A 20,960-nucleotide genomic window follows, 5' to 3' on the forward strand; every position below is an offset into this window, starting at 1 on the left:
GCGGTGTTGAACCGGGCTCTGTGCAGGCCTGGCACAGGACAGGACACTAAAGCCAGGTGACCACAGAGCTGCGCCTCTGCTCTGCTCTCTCTGGGCCGAGAAGCCCACCCACCTGGACACATCTGGTCACATCTGGACAATGCACCACCAGGCCCATCCCCCTTCCTTGGCGAATGAGGATGGGGTCACCAAGGGACACATCCGTCACTGACGCCCAGGGCACATTGCTCCGTGTCCACTCGCAGGGCACAGCTCTGCCCTTCCTGGGAGGTCACCACATCAATGCCAAACTTAGTGTGGACACCTGATCGGCACAGTGGACAGCAGGCCAGAACGCCTGGACTCCTGTGACCCTCCTGCCTCAGCCTCCTGCGAGAATGCCAGCGACCACAGATGTGCACCGCCATGCCCAGATGTTTTGGCGTTGAGATAGTCGCACATAAAGTCACTAAATTCCTAGTGCCTCAGCCTCCCAGAGTGACAGGCGTGTGCCACAGTGCTTCCTCTGCTTGTGTTTCCTCTATGTTTTTAAGACTCTTCTAAGATAAATGAGACACATGTGTAAATACCGCATTGTTTCTCTGGTGTGAAAAACAAAAGCATAGGGCCGGGGATACAGCTCAGGGGCACCGCGCCTGCCTGGTGAGCGCCAGGCTCTGAGTTTGGTACCAGGAAGGGAGGAAGGAGGGAGGAAGAAGTGTAAATGAGGATCACAGTGCAGAGGAGGTACGGTGAAACAGTCAGAAAATGTTCGCAGGGGGAGCGGAATACGTGGGGGGAAGGCGTGCAGGACCGAGCGGGGCCACACACAGGCGCACACTCTGCGACGAGTGTGACCGCTGGGGTATGGACAGTGCACCAGTAAGACCTGATCAACAAGGCGGTGGAGCAAAGCGGGCTGAGACCGAAGTCTGGGACCCAGAACAAAGCGGCTGGCACCCGGGGCTTCCGGGCTCCCTCCTCCTCTCGGCAGGCGGCTCTCCGTGCCCACTATCGCCTGCTGCAGTGACCGGGAGGCCGCCCACACCTGCGAGCATGTGGCTGTGGAGCCCACTGTGTCCGTCACCTCTGGGCACAGCTGCCAGTCTCCCGCTCCCGGCCACCTGCACCCTCCCAAGCGCACCAGGCCTGTCACCACCAAGGGCCAAAACCTCCTGGGGGCAACGCATGGGGGCTGAGGCCGCAGGGACACACAGTGCCTTCTGGGCCTGCACCTGCTCGCCCACTGGCTGGGGACACGAGGCAGCGTGCTGGTGCCTGGGGCTGCACCCTGTGTGACCCACTCTTGTGTTCAAGATAGTGTCACGGACCACAGGGGAACTTCTGGGCCGACTGCGCTATTCGTGTTGCCATGGGGTCAGCTTTAAGTAGCTCAGCATGTCCCTCCAGGGTGGCAGAAGAAACCCAGGGAGCCCTGAAACGCATCCCTGGGCGTGTGAGACAGGCCCCACTTTTTCCTTCAGGCTGACCTTGAACTCATTACAAGGCTGGGCTGCCCGTGACCTCACTGTGATCCTCTTACCTCGGCCTCCTGCCTGCTGGGTTACAGGGGTCTGCCACCATGCCGAGCTCCTCTCTAAGACGCAGGCTGGCCTCACACCTGCCATTCCCCGCCTCCGCTAGAGGAGCTGGGGAACAGGCCCGCACCCACCGAGACTGTAGCTGCGGCCCTGGTGCCCGTGTGCGCCCGTGCTCACAGCCTGTTCTCCAGACAGCCGGAGCCAGCTTAGCACGGCAGGCTGGGCAGGACACCCCCACCCCGAGCCTCACTCTCCCCCCACCAAGGCCTAGGGCGAGGCACAGGAAATTCGCCCTACCTGGAAATGAGTCCTGGTGTGGTTTTCAGGGTGCTCATAATATACAGCCGACCCCCAGACAAGCCCCAGTTAAGACTGCCAGATGGACAGACTGGCTTGGTCTGTCCACTGCCATAGGTGACAGGCAGATTGAATGATAAGACTGATACAGAATTAAACCTAAGTGCGTGACCCTGATGTTAACCCGAGTGTTGACACAGATGATACTTGAGCCTCTGAGCTCCCAGGCTGGGGCATCTGGACAAAGGCGAACCCGAGGCTGGCGGGTTACCGCTGAGTGACCAGGGTGCAGCCCACCCGTGCCCACCCATGCCAATGTGATGCCCACATCATGTGCTGGCGCTGCAGGAACACTGGTGCCGGCACTGGGAATGGAGCCGTGAGGGATGAGGCGGGAACCTGGGCCCTGGAGGGTCACTGGGAAGGACCGAGCAATGTCCGCCCAGCAGTAAGGGCAGGATGTTGTACGCGACACAAGACGACCCTGAATATCAGCCCCGCTGTGTATTTTGGAGCAGGAATTAATGTAAACCTGGTTTTAACCCAACAGGAGCCTCCTCTGGCCAGGCTCAGTAGCACACACCTACAGTCCAGCACTCAGGAGGCCGAGGCAGGAGGAGTCCAGGCATGCGAGGGCAGCCTGGGCTGCGGAGCCAGACCCTGTCCCAAGTCCCAGTGCAGCCTATGGGACAGAGCCAGCAAACCCCCGCAGCACCCCCGCCTGCCAAGGGTATGCTGCCTCCATGGTTCCAGGCCCCAGGGGCAGGTGCAGCCACCTTCAAGGTGAGGCGCCAGGGGCCCAGCAGGGGCAGCAGAGGCACAGACAGGCCGCCCCGAGGGCTTGGTCGCCACCCCACTGCCCACCTTGCTCTCTGGCCAGCAAGGCAGATGCTGGGGTCCACCCAACGGGCCTCAGCTGGTCAGGGTCAGCTGTGCTGTGCCATCTCCCCCTGCTGTAACACCCCAGCACTAGGCCTGTGGGGCTGCCAGGACAACCCACACACCTGTGACCACGTTAGCACCTCGGCCCGTGCTTGGTTCCGACGAACCTGGACACGGTCACCCTTTTTGGCCTCCAGCGAAAGACCCCACAACATGCTCACAGCAAGGCTGACGCCCACAACAACCAGCACCCTTGGGGTCAGATGCCCAGAGACAACCACTCAGGAAGCGCACTCTGCAGCACCTGGGAACGGAGGCCAGCAGAGCAGGAGAGGCCTGCCCACCACTGTCCCTGCATGGCGCTTCAGCTCACACGCCCTGGTGTCCACTGCTGCCTCTCCCGGCACCATGGAAGGGCAGGCCGGCAGGTGCAGGAGGCCCATCTGCCCCCGGCAGCAGGCAGGGATGTGGTCAGAGAACAGGAACCACCTGGCGACAGCAGGCTTGGTCTAGGCACATCACAGCTTCCCCAGACAACCCCGCCAGAGCATGGGTACTGCCAGCCCCACACACCAGCTTCCAAAGAGGTGGGCCACAGCCCAGACTGGACAGTCGGCCACACAGAGCTGTGACCAGTGACAGAGGACCTGGCCCACCATGGCTGTCCAAGTGAGCCAGACCTGGTGCATGGGGACACAGCAGGAGAGGCAGAGTGGAGACCACAGCCCAGTAGATGCGCCCTCAGCCAACAGTCGCACTCAGGCCTGGTGAGTGGGTTCCAGCCAAGGCCAGGCAGGAGGCAATGTCACCCCGGGACCCCCATGGCCGCCGTCTCCCACCTGGTTTGGGCAGGTGACCCCTCACCCTACCCCCAACCCTCCAGAGCTCGCAGTCCTGCCGGCCAGGGAACCTCAAACAGGAAGTCACCTCACAGCGGCCCACATGGTACTGCCTTCTGGGGAGACCACTGGGCCAAGTTACCTGCCCCCTTCTCCTTGGGATTCGCATCTCCCCAGGGCCCTGGCGGCTCCCTGCTAAGGCCTGGGGAGCCCCTGCTCTGCACTCAGTGATGTCACAGTCCCTGGCTGACATCAGCGGCACAGCTCACAGCCAGGCCATGTGAAGCCACTGAACCCCTTCTCGCTGCCCACTGAAGTATGTGCCATCACCTTGGGCAGTGTCTGAAGACCCCTACAGGCAGGTGACCAGGAGATACTGTCCCGTGGGGTCAGTGGAATCCCTTGACCTAGGGGATTTCCCCAGGGTGATCCTGCCCCCAGGGGGACTGTGGAGCTCCTGGCAAGGCCAGGTAGAGGCCCTGGACCCTGCCCAGCACCCCAAGACAGGGCTGCCCCCACAGAGAACAACGCAATTTGAGTGCGCACGCAGTTTGAGTACGCGTGGAGCTAGGGAGACCCCGGCTAAGGAGACAGGGTCCCCAAACTCATGCAGTGGCTCGAGATGTCCTGGAGACGCGAGGGCAGGCAGGAGGTGCCTTATCGCGCGCAGGAACACGCAGCTGGCGCAGACAGATATGCTGCAGGTTGCGGGGTGCCGTGCTGGGGGAGACAGAAGCAGCCAGGGCCTTGGGCATGGCCCATTTTATTTTCTTTCTGCTATTTTTCTTATTTCCCAAAACACCCACAAAGACCCCAGCACCTCTCCTCGAGGGTCTGCACTGAAAGCCCCTTTTGTGGTGATGGGAGAGGTACATACATACATACCTCCTGGAGCAGCTGGCCACAGGCACTCCCTGCTGACCCCTCAGCACCCCCAGCGCAGGGGCAGGGGCAGGGCCCAGCCCGGGGGAGGGCTCCCAAAGGGAGGAAGCAGGTGGGTCCCAGCGCCCTTCGGGAAGTGCAGTCGAGGTAAGCAGCCACACAGCTCAGCTGTGGCCCCCACCTCCTCAGCGCAGGGGACCGGACCGCCAGCCTACAGTTTGTGACACCCCCAGACCACGGGGCTTCTGTAACAGTCCAGGTGAGGACAGAAAAATTAAAGATCATTTTTATAAAAGCCAAAGTGAATGTCAAAGTTAATTTTCAGGGGGCATCCGCCCCAGCAGGTACCCCAAAAAGCCCAGAGCACAGAGGAGGTTGTGCCCAGGCCCAGGACCTTGCCAGGGCTCACACAGGCCAGATCCACAGGCCTGGCCTCTGTCTGGCAGGACCTCAAGATCAGCATGGCCACTGGGGAGCTAGGGACTACAGCAGGTCACACTAGCATCCTGGGGTCACCTCGGAAGCAAGGTGTGAGGAAGACAGACTCCATCTGCACCTCAAAGTCGGGGGTCCGGCCCACAAGCCAGGCCAGGTGTGGCACGGCCGTGTCCTGGGGAGCATGCATCTGTGTAACCTGGGGTCCTTCAACATGTTTCAGCTTGAACCCCACCGGTGGTACATGCATGCCTGTCCCCTAGGTGGCTGGGACCATTGGTGGTACAAACAGATCTAATCGGTTATCTGGCTTTTTACTAATAAAATTAATGAAAAGTCTACAGATGGGCTAAACCTACTTAGTTGCTTGAATTTGAATAATTATTGCCCAAATATTAATAGTAATATGATCATACTAGTTAAAATTACAGTGAACAGCTGGGGATTTAGCTCAGTGGCACAAGTGCCTGCCTTGCAAATGTGCAGTTATGAGTTCAATCCCCGGCAGCAAACAAACAAACAAATTATAGTGAACGACAGATCTACCCATTTCATTACATTAGAAGAAATGTATTTACATTCCTGAATTGTTCAGCACCATTCTCTAACTTGTAATCTTTTCTTTAAGGAACTGTAGTACACAACATGGTGCACACCTGTAATGCCAGCACTGTGGGAGGCTGAGGCAGGAGGACTGCAAGCCTGAGCTCAGCCTGGTAAACACAGCAAGACCCCGTCTCAAAATGAAAAATTAAGAGAGCTAGGGATGGACCTCAGTGTGAAGGCCCGGCTTCCAGCCAGTCTCACTGAAGAGAGAATCACCTTCTGTGACCTTTCCCACTGTTTAGACAGCCAGATGCCCAGGGAGCCCCTTTGACAGCATCCTCAGATCTCTCTAGAACCTCGAGGGACATGGCTGAGGGCCCACAGGCAGGGGACGCCTGCTTTCACAGAGGATCCAGAGGGTCTCAGCTCCAGGGGTGTCCAGCAGTTGTCACACCCCGGGGGTCATGCACAGCTCAACCAGAACCTCTTGCTCTCCCTGGAGGCTCCAGGCCACTTTCGCCATCTCCCCCTGGGGCAGTGTCCCTGGGGTCACTGGTCGGCCTGGCACCTCTGCTCCTCCCCACAGCAGAGTCCACCCGGCCCTCCATGGCCATTCACTCACATCTCTCCTCCAACACACCCTTGAACTTGAGTCCATGACCTCAAAGGGCAGGCGACAGCACAGGGCTGGCCCAGGCACACGTGGGGAGGCGCTGGGAAGAACCTGACTGTTATTTAACAGGGTGCGACCTCAAACTGTCTCTGGTCCCAGTGCTCAGCCATCCCGTGAGGTGCAGGCAGGGGAGGCGGGGAAGGGGACCGCAGCGGGGCTGCGCCTGGCTGGGCCCACGGAGTCATTTATTCCTGAGGAGCAGTCCCAGTGGGAAAGGTGGGCCGCGCTACACCTGCCTGGGAGCCCCGGGAGGACACCCTGAGCCAGACCCGGCTCCCTGGGGCTGTGTGAGCAACTGTCAGGGGACAGGCAGGCCTGGGGAGGAGAGAGGCTCCCGTCTGGGCCCGTGCCACCTGGGGCTCTACAGACACCCAGGGCTCACTCAGACCTGGGCCAGAGGAAGTGGTGCTGGTGACACCTGGGTTCCCAGGACACTGGCTGTGGACGGGGTCCACAGGGCACAGCTGACGGCGGTGAGCTCTGAGCTCCAGGCTCAGGCCTGATACTCTACGGTGTCCCGCCTTCTACAGTGTCCTGTGCCCTCCCTTTTCCCCGGGACACCAGCCTGGGACATGGGCAGCTGAGGGAAACAGATATAAAAGCCACACCAAGCTGCTCAGAAATCAGCTGGGCAGCGACATACCAGGCAGGTCCACACAGGTGAGCAGTGGTCCCTGCCACCTGCAGCCCTGGGGTCACCCAAACGCTCCAGGCTTCCACACTCCAGGAGCCAGAGGGGACCTACTGGGCTCACAAAACGGTCAGCACCAGCCTCAGGCCAATGACAGCGCCCCAGCTGGGGCACTGGGATGGGTCCCCAGCCCGGGAAAGCCTACCCATGTGTGAATGCCGGTGAGGCTGGGTAGACACCACTACAGGAAGAGCAGCAGAGGTGAGGGGGACAGATGGACAGACAGACATCATGAGGATGGGAGTGCATCCTTGTGAACCCAGGTGGCCACCAGATCATCAACCAGCTTCCTCAGGACACAGCCTTTCCTGCCCTTCCCACCAGCACCAGAGGTCACTAACACCCTGAGGCATCTGGCTCACCCCAGCCCACAGGGTGGTGAGCCCCCCTTGTAACTGGGGAGCTGCCCCCGCACAGCACAGGCCTTGTGGAAGCCCTAGTAAGCTGCAGACTTGGGGAGCCTCCCAGATCGACCCATGAGGACTGCCCACTGAGCAGAGGTACTGTCCGCTGGGTTTGCCATTTGAGTCTCCAGCCCAGAAAGAAGTGGACACAGGCCTAGTGCCTAGCACAGGCCTCGATGGAACACGAGTGCAGCCACTTAGCCCAGCTGGGCACTTCAAGTGAGGCTGAACCTAGGACAAAGCCACAACTGCAGTCCCCTCCAGCCCCCACACACTGTCCCTGATTCCTGGTCCCTCAGCTACCGTTTAAGGGTCCAAGCCCCCCTGCCTACTGCCACCTGAACCCCTCAGGACCCCCCATGTCCAACAGGGCCCCCAGCCAGGCATCTCCCACCTCTTCCTGGTCCCTTGCCATGGCACAGCCTCAGCCAGGATCTCAATGGACCAAGGCCGGGCTGCTGGTTGGGGTAACTCTATGGGGACCTAGAAGGGACAGCAGAGTCACACACAGGTTACCCCATGGGAATTCCCAGGAAAATGCCCATTATCTTAAGTGGCTGCATGGACACGTGTCCAGTGACAGGCCAAGGCCAGCATAGGTACCAACACACCAGGAAGTTCCCACAGATCCAAGGGGTACCACATCTGTCTAGCATGCCACCTGGGGTGTCCTGGCTCCCAAGTTAATGTCTGAGGGGCTGGCTTCCCCAAAGCCTGGTTTGAGCAGACAGGCTTTCAATTAAAAAAGCCTCCCCTACTTCCTCTGGCAACCCAGAAGTAATTACTGTATAATTACACAGGATAAGAAGAAAAGGCAGGAGACCCTTCAGCTGGTAAACCCAAGAGATCTGTCCGCACAGAGTTCCATATGGCCATCGACAAGACCGAGCTGGCCTCTGTTCCTCACTCCCTCCGGAGGAACGAGGGGCACCGACCGACCGAATCAGACAGCGGCTGCTCCTACCAGCTGGAACTGGGGCACGTTCAAACGATCCCTGCCACAATGACCACTGCAATCCCACCGCCGCCTCGCCTCCGCCGGCATGGGGGCGGGGCGGGGCAGCGCGTTCTACACCTCACCCCACCACTGGCCACCCCCAGCTGGGGACTTAAGAGTGTCTCTGGGCCCAGGACCTGGCCCTCCCCACAGACCCAGCTCGCAGGCCTGCGGCAGCCCTTTCCCTCCCTACTGGGAGCAGCTCTGAAGCAGTCCGCCTGAGGTCAGCACAGGGGGGACGAAGGGAGCCCATTCAGGCCCTGGAGACCCAGGGCAGGCGTGAGCATGCCCGCACGCACTCCGGGCGCTGCCTGGGAAATCCATCAGGCAGCGACGCCCAGCTCTGGTGGAGACACAAGGCAGAAACAAAAACAAAACGGCTGGTGCGGCTGCAAACTTCCCCCTTTCCAGCCTGTGGGCCCACAGTCTGCTCTCTTCGACGGTTCCCAGGGCACACTGGGTGGCCTCCATCCCCAGGGGCCACCCCCACACCACCTACGGATCTCCGGAGTAGGGCTGGGTTTTCCCCTAGACTGGCAAGGGCTTTGTACCTTCCCTCTGCTCTCACACCCAGCAGCTACCGGAGCCTCGGGGCCAGGCACGCAGAGAATCCTTCGAGGATCCTACAGTATCTCGGGGGTGGAATCGGAAGAGCCAGGTGCCAGAGTCCCAGCAGACAGCCATGCGGACAGAGGCTGGGCCTAGGCTTCACAGCGAAGGGAGAAAACGCTGGCCTCCACCTACACACAACCCTCGGGGCAGCTTCCTGCAAACAATGCCATCCGGAGGCCGAGAGAATCAGAACCAGCTGCCCTTAAAGCCGGCCTCACCCAGGACACATGGATCCTCGTTTGGCCTCTTCGTCCACGGCCTCTCCGTCCCCCAGCCTCCCCTTAAGAGAAAGTCACCCCCCTAGAAAGTTAGGGCAGAAGGGCCAAGCGGGGCCCCAAGGGCTGGCTTAGAGGTCTCAGCCTTCCCTCAACGATGTGTGTTTCCGGAAAACAAAGCCGGTGGCCAGAGGAAAGGGGGAGGGTGCAACCTAGCTGGGAGTTCCCAAGGCGGTGGCAGCAACAGGTGCCCTCGACGGGACCCCCTGCGCCGGCCCAAGTGCTGGGGTCTGACCCGCAAATGCCTGGGACCCTAGGATAGGACCCGGGGTGGGAATCACGGTGGGAAAGGGCTGGGAGTAAGGACAGGGAAGCCAGGAGTGTGATCCAACAGGCCAGGAGACCAGGTGGGCAGAAGCCTCAGAAAAGAGAGGAAAATGGGGGGTGGGGGCACGTGGGCGGGCGGTTGGCTCGAGAACTAGAGCGGAAACGCGACAGGTGGGCTGGGTACTGCGGGGTCAGGGGAAGGCGGCAGCGTCAGACAGTGGGGGCTCAATGGGGGTCAGAAGGGGTCTAGAGCGTAGGGAACTCCACAGAGGACGAGGGGCTCCAAAGCAAAGTGTCGATGGGGATGCAGTGCAGCGGGATCCAGAGTGCGAGGTCGGAGAGGTGGAAGAGCTGGTGGGGTCCCCAGCGTAGGTGTGAGGATCAGTGAGGGACGCCGGAGATCGGTGGGGTTCCCGGTAAGGGAGTGCGCGACTCCAGGGTTCGAAGCTCGGCGTTGGCAGGGCTTAAGAGGTGGAGGGTCCCTAGCGTTGGGCTGAGGGTCACTGGGTAACTCCGAGGTCCCAGTTTCGGGGTCCGCGGGATGTAGAGGGCGGCGGGGCGGGGCCAAGGGCCCTGGGTGGGGTAGGGTGGGGGTGGGGACCCAGGTCGACGGACGAGCGGGCGCGCGCGTCGTTACCTGCGCTCCGCCTGGGGCCCGCGGGCGGCGACGGCCGGCCTCAGCAGCGCGGCGTCCCCCGCTCCGGGCCCCGTGCGCGCTCGCGCTCCGGCTCTGGCTCCGGCGCCTGCTGGGGTCCCCGCTCCGGATCCCGCGCCGCCGGGGCCGGCCTCGACATGTTCGGCGGGAGGGCCGGGCTCGCCGCTCCGCCGCGCCCGCTCTGGGGCCCGCGCGCCTTACGCCGCCACCGTCGGCCAGCGGGGGGCGGCGGCCAGCGCACTGTAATGCGCAGGCGCGACGAGGGCGCGGGCGCGCGCGCCGTACACGTCACAACGCGAGGCGGAGCCGAAACTCGGCCTGGCGACTGGCGCGCCGATTTGCGACAGCAGGGGGCGCCGCACGACGGCTGCTGCGCTTTGCGGCCTCTCCAATGCTGTCCCCCGGGAACACCGAAGACGCGCGGCCGCGGGGTCGCGCGCGAGCAGGGAAGGGGCCAACCAGCTCCTACACCCTTGTAGGAATGGGCTTCCGCCTCCTTTTCGACCCCCGCCCCACGCTGCCGTCGCCATGGTGACGCGTGGCGGGTCGCCCTGGCGCCATCCAGCCGCCGCACGCGTGACGTCACGGTCTCGCCACCTGATGTCATGATGGGCGGTGCCTAGGGGGCGTGGTCTGAGTGGGCGGTGGTGAGTGCTGGTTAGGTTGCTGGGTTCGAAATTGTTCGGGAGGGGAAGGGGTACTGGAATAGTGGTCAGTAAACGCCAAAAAGCATAGTAACAGATGCAGATAGCCAGGCACAATGTAGCAAGCATATAATGTCAGAGGTGGGAGAACTGCAAGTCTGAACCTAAACTAGGTTTAGCCAGTCCCCATCTCAAAACAAGATGTGTCGTTGCCTGTTGACAGAGGAGATGCATCTTCTTCTTGGTACCTTAATTCATGGAGACTTAAAAGACAAAGGAGAGAACCTCGGCCTGGAACCTAAGGTCCAAGGACGACCAGCCTGCAGCAGGTCACCTGGGGCAGCTGGTCACGTGGGCTGCATATGCGAAGCTTCCCATAGCCAGCTGGGGCCCTGCATCCAGCTGGCACTTAATGTATGTAAGTCTGAAAGCCGAAAGGAAGCTGCAGAAATGGTTCCTGGCCTCCCCACGGACTCCACTCTCTCCAAGTAGGGACAGTTTTTAAATCTAGAGGGCACACATCCATTCAGAGGTGTACGAAGTGCCCGCCAAGGGCTCTGAGGACCGAACAGTGAGGTGGCTCCTGGCATCTTCTGCCCAGGGAGCCTTCAGCTCTGGGGGGATGGGGAGGCCTGACAGGAAATAGGTGTACAGGATGGTGTCCGATGGTGCGATATGGCCGTGTGGCAGGGTGCCCAGAAGACGGCACCTTCTTTAGCCAAATGGCCAACGAAAGCCGGACCTCTTCCAGGCTAGAAGCGAAGACTGGGAGGAGGATTCCATGCACAGAGAGCTGTAAAGAACTAGGGAAGAATTCAGCCCGGGAGCGGAGGCTACAAGACAGGTTTCCAGGGGCCAGAGCTAACCCTGCGAGGGGCCAGGATGCGGTGTCTTGCAGCATCGTAAGAGGCAAAGGGTGCCAGTCTTGAGCCTTGTCCTCCTGTCCCATGTGAAATGTCCTCCCCTCTTGAGGAAGCCCAAGCCACAGCCAGTTACTGTGTCTTCCTGTTCACGGTCTCGCCTTCCGGGAGAGCTGGTCTGCACAGGGGAGTGTGTTCTGAATGTCAGTTTCTGCGAGCTCTGCTCGTCGGAGCCACTTCGAGGAACCACACACAGTAGGGCTTGCGATGAGCAGCAGCTGCACACGGCAAATGGGAGGATGAAAGAAAGCTCCTCCAGAATCTGCAACCGCTTGTTTTCTCAGACTTCCTAGCCCCGTCTCTCCTCTACCATTCTCAGCAAATCTGCTCTTCGGAGCTCAGTCCCAGAGCATGGGGTGGACACTGTGGTCACTCTTCTGGGGCTATCTTCACGTTAAAGCTGACCACAGGCTCCTGCAAACGAGTGCCTGAGTGTCTGGTGCAACTGAAAGAATGCAAGTCCAGGGGCTGGGGATTTAGCTCAGTGGCATAAGCGCCTGCCTTGCAAGCAGGCAGTCTTGAGTTCGATCCCTGGTACCGATAAAAAAGAAAAAGACAAAAAAATAAAAAAAAAATAAAAAAGAATGCAAGTCCAGCCCTGGAGCTATGCCGGCCAGAGTGTGGCCATGGGCCACTCACTTACCCTCTCGGGGCCTCAGTATCACTATCTGTGAAATGGGGCTAGTGCTAGCTGGGTGTATCGTGGGACTGCATGAATTAATCCATGAAAACCACTAGCGGAAGATTTTTAGTTTTCAACAAACGTTTCTATTATATGGAATCTTTGAAAAGGCAGATGGCCCTTGATGCTTCCTGTTTTTTTATTTTGGGTTTTTTTTTTTTAATCTTTTGTCTTTTGAGACATGGTCTCTCTATACAGTTCAGGCTGACCTTGAGCTTACTTTGTAGCCCAGGCTGGCCTTGAACTCATGACAATCCTCCTGCCTCAGCCTCCCCATGCTGGGATTACAGGTGTGTGCCACCATACCCAGTTTGCTTCCTCATTTTTAACCAGATCCTCCACATGCTTTGGCTCTGGTCACAAGGATGCGATCTGGGGAAACCTGGCAAGTAAATGGAAAAGAGCCCATTTAAGGGTCTCCATAAGGGGCTGGGGATATAGCTCAGTGGCACAGCATCTACCTTGCAAGCTCAAGGTCCTGAGTTAGATTTAGAAAAAAGTAAAGAAAGAAAGAAACAGCATTGTAAAAATGATGAGAACCAGGCAAGGCGACCATGCTTGTAATCTCAGCACTCAGGAGGCTGAGGCAGGAGGACGACCATGAGTTCAAGGCCAGCATGGGCTACGTAGTGAATTCAAGGCCAGCCTCAACTATATAGCAAGACCCTGTTTCAAAAGAAAAAAATTTTTTTGAAATTCCGTTTCAGTGTTTTTTCTCCTTGAAATAAAATGGATTTGAGGGGGAAAAACCAAAACCCACGTGCTCATCTCTGCCCCAATCTCCAGAAATGAAAACAGGGCCAGAACCTCCTGGTAAATCCCCGTGGGTCTGTGAGCACAGTAAAGCAGAAAGCACCCCTTAGCCTCCATTTCTATAGCTGTAGAGACATTCACCTACCCATCAGCCACCTTGGAGACAGGCTCCCAACCCCCAGGTCAGGTCTCAGGGCTACATCCGGGGGTCCTGGACCAGTCCAGGTATGAAAAAGCACCCGGGTTCTGGTTTATCAAATTAGGTTAAATTACCACTGACTACAGCCAGACACCTCCCATGGGGTGCAGCCTCGTGGGGGGAGGGAGGGGGCTTGAGGTCACTTCCTGTCTGTGAGCCCCTCTGTTCCACTCTGCAGCTGTGGAAAACAAGGTTTAGAGACACCAAGTGAATTAAACCCCCACCTCCTCCTGCGCTGGAACCTCCAGCGCTGCTGGCAGCAGCACAACCTTCAGTGTCATATACAGTGTCACTCAGTGTCCTTACCCGACTCCAGTCCCAGTGGCTTTGGTGAAGGAGGGGGCTGAACACAGGGCAAGGGACAAATCTGTGTCCTCTTTTAAGATACTGAGCTCCAGAGGGGACACTGAGGCTGGAAGACATACCAGAGAGGCTGTCGGACAGGGTGACAGCAGGCACCAGATGGAAAGTGTGCGGGGTACAGAAGCACATGGCTGAATCACCCACCTCACGTGACCCCACTTCCTGAACCACCAGATGTGTGCCATGTGACCTCTAAAATGCCTCTGATTGGTTCCAGATGAGCCAATCAGACCCTCTGCCATGCCCCTAAAGGAGCCTCCCGTGGCATCAGTCTAGCATTAGCCGTGAGGCCAATAGCAGATGGCTGCCACTGTCCAGCTTCTCAGCGTTCGTCCTCTAATTGTCTAGATACACAGTAGGGCAACGGGCAGTTTTTTTTTTTTTTTAATAAAATTTTTTTTTGAGACAGAGTCTTGCTGTGCAGCTCACAATGGCCTGGAGCTCACTTGTAGCCCAGGCTGGTCTCGAACTCGCAACGATCCTTTCTCTCACCTCAGCCTCTTGAGTGCTGGGATTACAGGCGTGAGCCACCACGCCTGGCCAATGGGCCATTCTTTTTTCTTTTTTGAGATTCCTGGAACATTGGGATTTCATTATTCAAACTGAGGAAGTCTTAGCCAACCACAGAGCTTTCATCACCCTGCGTGTAGGGCAAGGATCTCAGGAAGCCATAGGAGAAGCAGCCCCTTCATTTCAGGCTCCGGCACCGAGGTAGAGGGTTAAATAGTGTTCCCAGAAATTCATGCCTATCTGGAACCTCAGAATGTGGCCTTATTTGGAAATAGAAATAGATCTCATCGCAGGTGTAACTACCTAAATTAACGTGAATTCAAAGCTGGACATGAAAGAAATAAGCTGGGACCAGGGGCATCGCCATGAGTTGGGGGCCATCCAATGTTACATGGTGAAATCGAGGCCAGCCTCAATTACAGGGCAAAGCCCTGTCTCAGAAAACAAAAAAGCCAGGCATGGAGGCACACACCTGTCATCTCAGCACTCAGGAGGCTGAGGCAGGAGTATCTCTGCAAGTTTGAGACCAGCCTGGGCTACAAAGTGAGTTCATGACCAGCCTGAACTGCATAGAGAGACCCTGTCTCAAAAAATAAATAAATAAGGAACAACGACACACACACACAGAGACACAAAGGTGATTTCATAATCAGGTGTACTGGCACACATGTAAATCCCAGCCTTTTGGAAAGCTGAGGCAGGAGGATGGCAAGTCTGTCCAGCCTGGGTAACTTAGTGACCTAACGAGTCTCAAAAGGGTAAAGGGACACTGGACATGTAGGTTAGGGTGAAGGCCCAGCGTTCCATGCCCAGCACAGAGTGAGAAAGAGGAAGAGGCCGAAAGAAACAGAGAGGACCCATATGAAGACAGAGGAAAAGACTAGAGTAATATGACCACAGCTACAGGGTGCCTGGAGCTCCAGGGCCTGCAGGAGGCAGCAAGGGCCCTGCCTTGAGAGGAGGGGCCCTGACCCTGTGGACACTCCTGCTGCCCAGCTGCCACTGCCTGCTGGGCAGGGCAGGGGAGGCCACTGAACAAGCATATAACAGTCCCCACATCCTGGGCCATGGTATTTGGAGCGGCTCCAGTGACAAAGGGCTTTCCCACCTGAAGTGGCTGGGTGCCCGGTGTTGCCTGGCTAGCTCAGCAGCATCCCTTTGGTAGGAGAGGATGATCCCAGGCATCACTTCACAGTCAGCTGGGATCAGACAGAAAGCAGCCCCAGACAGCAGGGGTCAAATGACTCATGTCCAGAGCTGAAAAGACACGGGACCCTGCTGCTTTCCTGAATCTGCTCCAGGGACGGTGCCAAGCTGATTCCCAGGACAGGCAGGAGGAGGAGTGGATGTGTCTCTGCTGTGTTGCTGGGCTCATCTATAGGGCCAGGGATATAGCTCATCGGCACAGTGCCTGCCTAGCATGTGTGAGGTCTCGAGTTCAATCCCTAGTACAAAAAAAAAAAAAAAAAAAAATCTAAAAGAGGATGGAGGGCCAGGGATTTAGCTCAGTGTGGAAACACCTGCCTGGCAAGTGTCAGGTCCTGAGTTTGATCCCTGGTACCAAAAAATTATGGCTCCAAAAAATTATTGCCTAGCATATATAAGGCCCTGGGTTTATCCCCAGTACCACCAAAAGTACATAAATAAAAGGATAGCATTGGACATGACCCAAACCACCAACTAGGTTTCCTCCTAGTGCTATTTGATTGACTGTTAATGTCTGTCATATTCAGGTCATAATTGATTGGTTGATTGCTGATGTCTGTCCTATGTGTAGAAGACCATTGGTTGACTGATTGATTGACTGCTGATGTCTGCCATAAGCACAGAATGTAAGGGATCAGTCATTTGTTGTTGATCGACTACTGATGTCTTCCTTGGGCAGCATGTAGAAGAGATTCATTGATTATTGATACCCTGTGCAAAGAATGAAGGAAAGCTTCATCGATTGACTGATTGGTAATATCTGCCCTGTGCATGGGAGGAAAGAAGGCATTACTTGTCTCTGCTTTGTCCATGGAATGGCTAAGGGCATGATTAATTGGTTGCTGATGTCTGCCTTATGCATAGGATGCAGGAATGCATTCATTGATTACTGATTTTGCAGAATGGAAGAGAGAATCATTGATTGGTTGATTGATTGCTATGTCTGCCCTACGCACAGGAGGGTAGTACAGTTCATTTACCATCCTGAGACTGGGTAGAATGGGCTGGTGACCCTTCCAGGCCCAGATTCTTTTTTTTGGTTTCTTGAGCCCAGAGTCTCACTTTGTAGTTCAGGCTGGCCTCAAACTCAAGGTGATCCTCCCACCTCAGCCTCTCAAATGCTGAGATTACAGGCATATGCCACCATGCCTGACCTAGCCCCAAGACTGGGGCTGACATCAGTAATTCAAGTATCCTTTAGTTCTCAGTTTCATATCTTTTTTTTTTTTTAATAGAGTTTCACTTTGTAGTTTGGGCTGGCTTTGCAAGACTCAATGTGTAGCCCAGGCTGGCCTTGAAATTCCATTGATCCTCCTGCCTCAGCCTCCCAAGTACTGGGATTATAGACAGGCACCACCACACCCAGCTGATTTGCCCCCTTCAAATCGTTCTGAAGACTAGGGCAACAATTCTGGAGGGACAGAACATGACATCTTGGGAACAGTAGTCTGTGTTTGCATCCAGCAGTAGGACTCCTTTCTAGGACTCCAGCAGCCACCCAGCCAGCAGAACAAGGGGGACATCAGAAGCGGCCCTGGGCAGAGGGACCAGTAAGGAGCAGAGGTTGCCCAGTGTGAGGCCGGGCTGGGCAGAGCTCCCATGAGGATGGTGTGGGAGGAGCGGGTGGCCCCAGCAGGCACAGGGGGCCACTGGGGGGACCTGCTCCTTCACAGGCTGGGGCCAGGAGGATTCTGGGAAAAGACCCGGGAAAGGAGGCTTGTCACCCGGAGTCCTCTGGGGCGGGGTACAGGTGCCTGTCCTGTCCACTGTGTGCGCTGGGCTGTGTGTAGAGAGTGGTGATGGAAGGCCACCAGAGATGAGATGGGATAGGTGGCTAGTCCTGAGGCCACCGCAGGTCTCCCCAACCTTGTCCTCGCTGTTGGCTTCCTGTAAAGAGGTGACCACGGGCTGCACTGTGTACTCCGCCATGACGCTGTCCTCGAAAAGCCGGAGACGCACAGCGTAGCCTGACTGTGGCCTTGGACCTCCAGAGCCACGAGCCCAGTGCACCCCGTTCTACTGAAGCGGCCAGGGTGAGGGGCTGCATCACGGTGAGGTGAGCTTGACCTGTTTCTGTGCATGTGTGTGTGAGTTGTGCATGCCTGTGTAGGAGCAGGAGGTGGCACGGTGCTGTGGGTAGTACAGGTGTTTGTGCGTGTGTTTTGGGGGAATCAAATCCAGGAGCTCTCTCCCACAAAGCTACATCTCCTGCCCTTTTTAATTTTTACTTCATTTTGCTTTTTGAGACCGGATCATCTTGCTGGCCTTGAACTCACTATGGAACCTGGCTGGCTCAGACTAGCAGCGATCCTCCTGCCTCAGCCTCCTGAGTGCTGGGGTGACAGGCCTGGGCCACCACAGCTAATTACTTTTTACTTTGAAAACGGTCTCACTAAGCTGACACTTGAAGTTGCAAGCCTCCTGCCTCAGCTTCCCAGAGGGCTGGGAGGACGTGCACCCCACAGGACCGAGTTAGGATTTCACTTTATTTGGGGCTGTTTCATCTACGCTGGGCTTCCTGGCAGCCATTCTGGTCCCTTATCCCCAGCCTTGCATAGTGGGGAGAATTCCAGGAAGTGACAGAGATCTCTCCCATGTTCCCTGTCATGGAGGCCAGCTGTGGAGGGCAGTCCCCGGGGGGAAAGGTTGTATGGAACACAGGAAGGTGACCAAGGCTTTGCCGAGTGAGCCCTGTGAACTCAGCAGTGCCGCAGTCTGGCAGAGGTGGCATCTAGACCCCAGCGAGGGAAGGAGCCGTGTCACCAACTTCAAAACCCCGAGGAAAAGGCAGTCACTTCTAGACACAATTTCAGGCCAGGCATGGTGATACACATATTTGGAATTGCAGCACTCCGGAGGCCGAGGCAGGAGGGTTGAGCCCAAGGCCAGCCTGGACTGCAGTGAGCTTGAGGCCAGATGTGATTTCTAAGCAGGGGGTGCCACTCAGCGGCGAGCACACTGTCAGCATGTGAGAGGCCCTGGGTTCCGTCCCCGGCATCAAAAGAAGGGAAAAAAGAGGGAGGGCAGAAAGACACACGAACACATGGATGGTCTGTCTTTGTCTCTCTGTGTCTGTCTCTCTGTGTCTGTCTCTCTCACTTATAATCTAAGTGTCCTTTAAAAATCCTGGGGCCAGGGAATGTACTAAGCGGCACAAAGCCTGCCTGGCAAGTATAAAGTTGTGAATTCAATTCCTGGAACCAAAAAAAAAAAAAAAAAGATAAATAAAAATCCCACTTAGCTGTGTATAGGCCACATTACCTGGAATCCCAGAACGTGGGAGGCTGGGGCAGGAGGATCACACTGCAAATAAAAATATTAAGGCCGGGGCTGGGGATTTAGCTCAGCGGCATAAGCACCTGCCTTGCAAGCAGGCAGTGGTGAGTTCGATCCCTGGTACCGATAAAAACGAAAAAGACCAAAAAAAAAAAAAAAAAATTTAAGACCACCCTGAACTACGCAGCAAGAGCCTATCTCAGTCAGTCAGTCAATGAACCAGTCAATGAATTTATCTTTCTTTTTGGTAACAGGAATCAAACTCACGACCTCACGCTTGCCAGAAGGCTGGCACTGTACCATTGAGCTACATCCCCGGCCGCTGGGTATAAAAAACTTACTCAGACTGCGTGCTGAGCGTGTGTGTGTGCCTGTCACCTGCATTCTGGAAGGCCGAGCAGACAGAGTGTTTAAATCCAGCCCGGGTGATTCAGTGACTCAAAATAAAATTTCTAAAAAGGGCTGGGGACATACCTCAGTGCAAAGCAAGCGCCATCCTCAGGACCCTCAAACCTGCTCCAGCTGTAGCGGGAGGCAGAGGTAGCAAGATCCCAAATTCAGTACTAGCCTGGGCAGCTAAACAGATCTGTGAGGTTTCTTTTCTGGGCGGTGGCACTGAACCCAAGGGCATCACACATACTCCCTACCCCCATTAGTCTGTTTGCTGTTGCTCATCACTGAATCCCACAGCCTGGCGAAACTACGCTCCCCTCATTATGAGCATGGAATCCAGCCTTTTATTGTTGTTTCTTTTCAGATATTTATCTGATTTAATTTGATCTGAATTTTTATTTTCAGGGGCTCAGTAAGTCAGTCACCCAGGCTGGGCTTGAACTTGTGATCCTCCTGTCTCAGCTTCCCGGAGTGCTAGGATTACGGGGCATGGGACACTGTGCTTGGCTGGCAGGTTGGTTTCGTGGCTAAGCTCTGGGGATCCTACTTCCCCACGGTGGCAGGAAGGGAGCATTTGTCTCTGGAGGAGGCCGTGTGTGACCCTGGAGGGGCATCTGTCACCTCTGTCGCGTTGCGGCAGCTTGACACAGGCCACAGCCTCTGTGCTCTCCTGGGAGAGACACCCAGAGAGTGGTGACGATCCAGCCATGTGCCCATCCACAGCCACCTGTGCCTGTGACCCAGCACTTGGGGCACACTTAAAAATGCCTGTGATGCCAGGTGTGGGGGTGCACTCCTGTCATCCAGCACTCGGAGGCTGAGGCAGGAGGATCATTGCGAGTTTGAGACCAGCCTGGGCTACAAAGTGAGCTCAAGGCCAGCCAGAACTGCACAGCCAGACCCTGTCTCAAAAAGAAACACACACACATATACACACGCACACCCTTTGAGAGCATCTATCTGAAGCATCGCAGCACACATCTATCATGCCAGCTACACAGGAGGCTGAAGCTGGAGGGTCCCAAATTCAGCACTAACCTGACCAACTCAGCAAATGTGCAAGACCGTGTAACAGGGCTGAGGTGTGGCTCAGTGACGCACACTTGCCTGGCACAGGCCAGGCCCAGGGTCCACCTCCAGCAGCCCGGGAGGCGAAAGACTTAAGAAGCACTCAGTCCAGAACCACTCTTGTTGCCTAAGGTACAAGCCACGGCCAGGGCAGTGTCCAGGCTGCACAGCCCTGGGCCACCTTCCCCCCAGTGTGGCAGCCTGGGACACGGGGATGGCCGCTGGGCAGACGCGGTCCATCTGGCCCGCAGACATTGGGGGACGGAGCTGCTCAGGACAGCGTGTTCTGGGCACTGTGCAACCCGGCATTCCTGACAAGTGGCTCGGGGCCAGAGAATGATTTCTGCGGCCTCCTGGAAGGCAGCCTGACAGAGCCTCTGGGGGTTCCCGGGCACAGCGCCCAGACAGAACAGGGCACGTGGGCAGCAGCCCAGACCCTTGCTTCTGCTTCCTGGTGGCCTTCCTGGGGATGCACGTTGGTGCCTCAGTTTCCTCTCTTACCCATGGGGGAGGCCCAGTGTCCCTAGCATGCCCAGGACCTGGCGTCAGAAACTTACTCTGGGGACTCATTCCATAAAACCAGCCCAGAAAGGTGCTCAGAAGGGTGGGTTCCTACGGGGAGGTGTTTACTGTTCTGTTTGGTTTCTCTTTGGGGGGAACCAGGATCTGAACTCAGGACCTCATGCCTGCCAGGCAGGTGCTTTGCCGCTGAGCTAAATCCCTGGCCCGTGCTGTTCTGTTCTGGGGGCACTGGGATTGAGTCCAGGGCCCTCAGCCTTGGCTCCATACCAGCCCTGTTTACTTTTTCAGAGGGGTCTCCATACATCGCTAAGCTGCCGGGCTGGGCGGGAACTCCTCCCCACCGGCCTCAGCTCCTACATGGCGGGGATCACAAAAGCAGTGATGTGTGCTTCCTGCTGCAGCTCAGGCGGCCTGCAGGTGCCCTGTCAGGTCAGCGCTGGGGGTACCGG

The sequence above is a fragment of the Cavia porcellus genome, unplaced genomic scaffold (genome assembly GCF_034190915.1).
Source record: "Cavia porcellus strain 051 isolate PalLab524CR breed Dunkin Hartley unplaced genomic scaffold, mCavPor4.1 scaffold_17, whole genome shotgun sequence".
Classification (NCBI taxonomy): domain Eukaryota; kingdom Metazoa; phylum Chordata; class Mammalia; order Rodentia; family Caviidae; genus Cavia; species Cavia porcellus.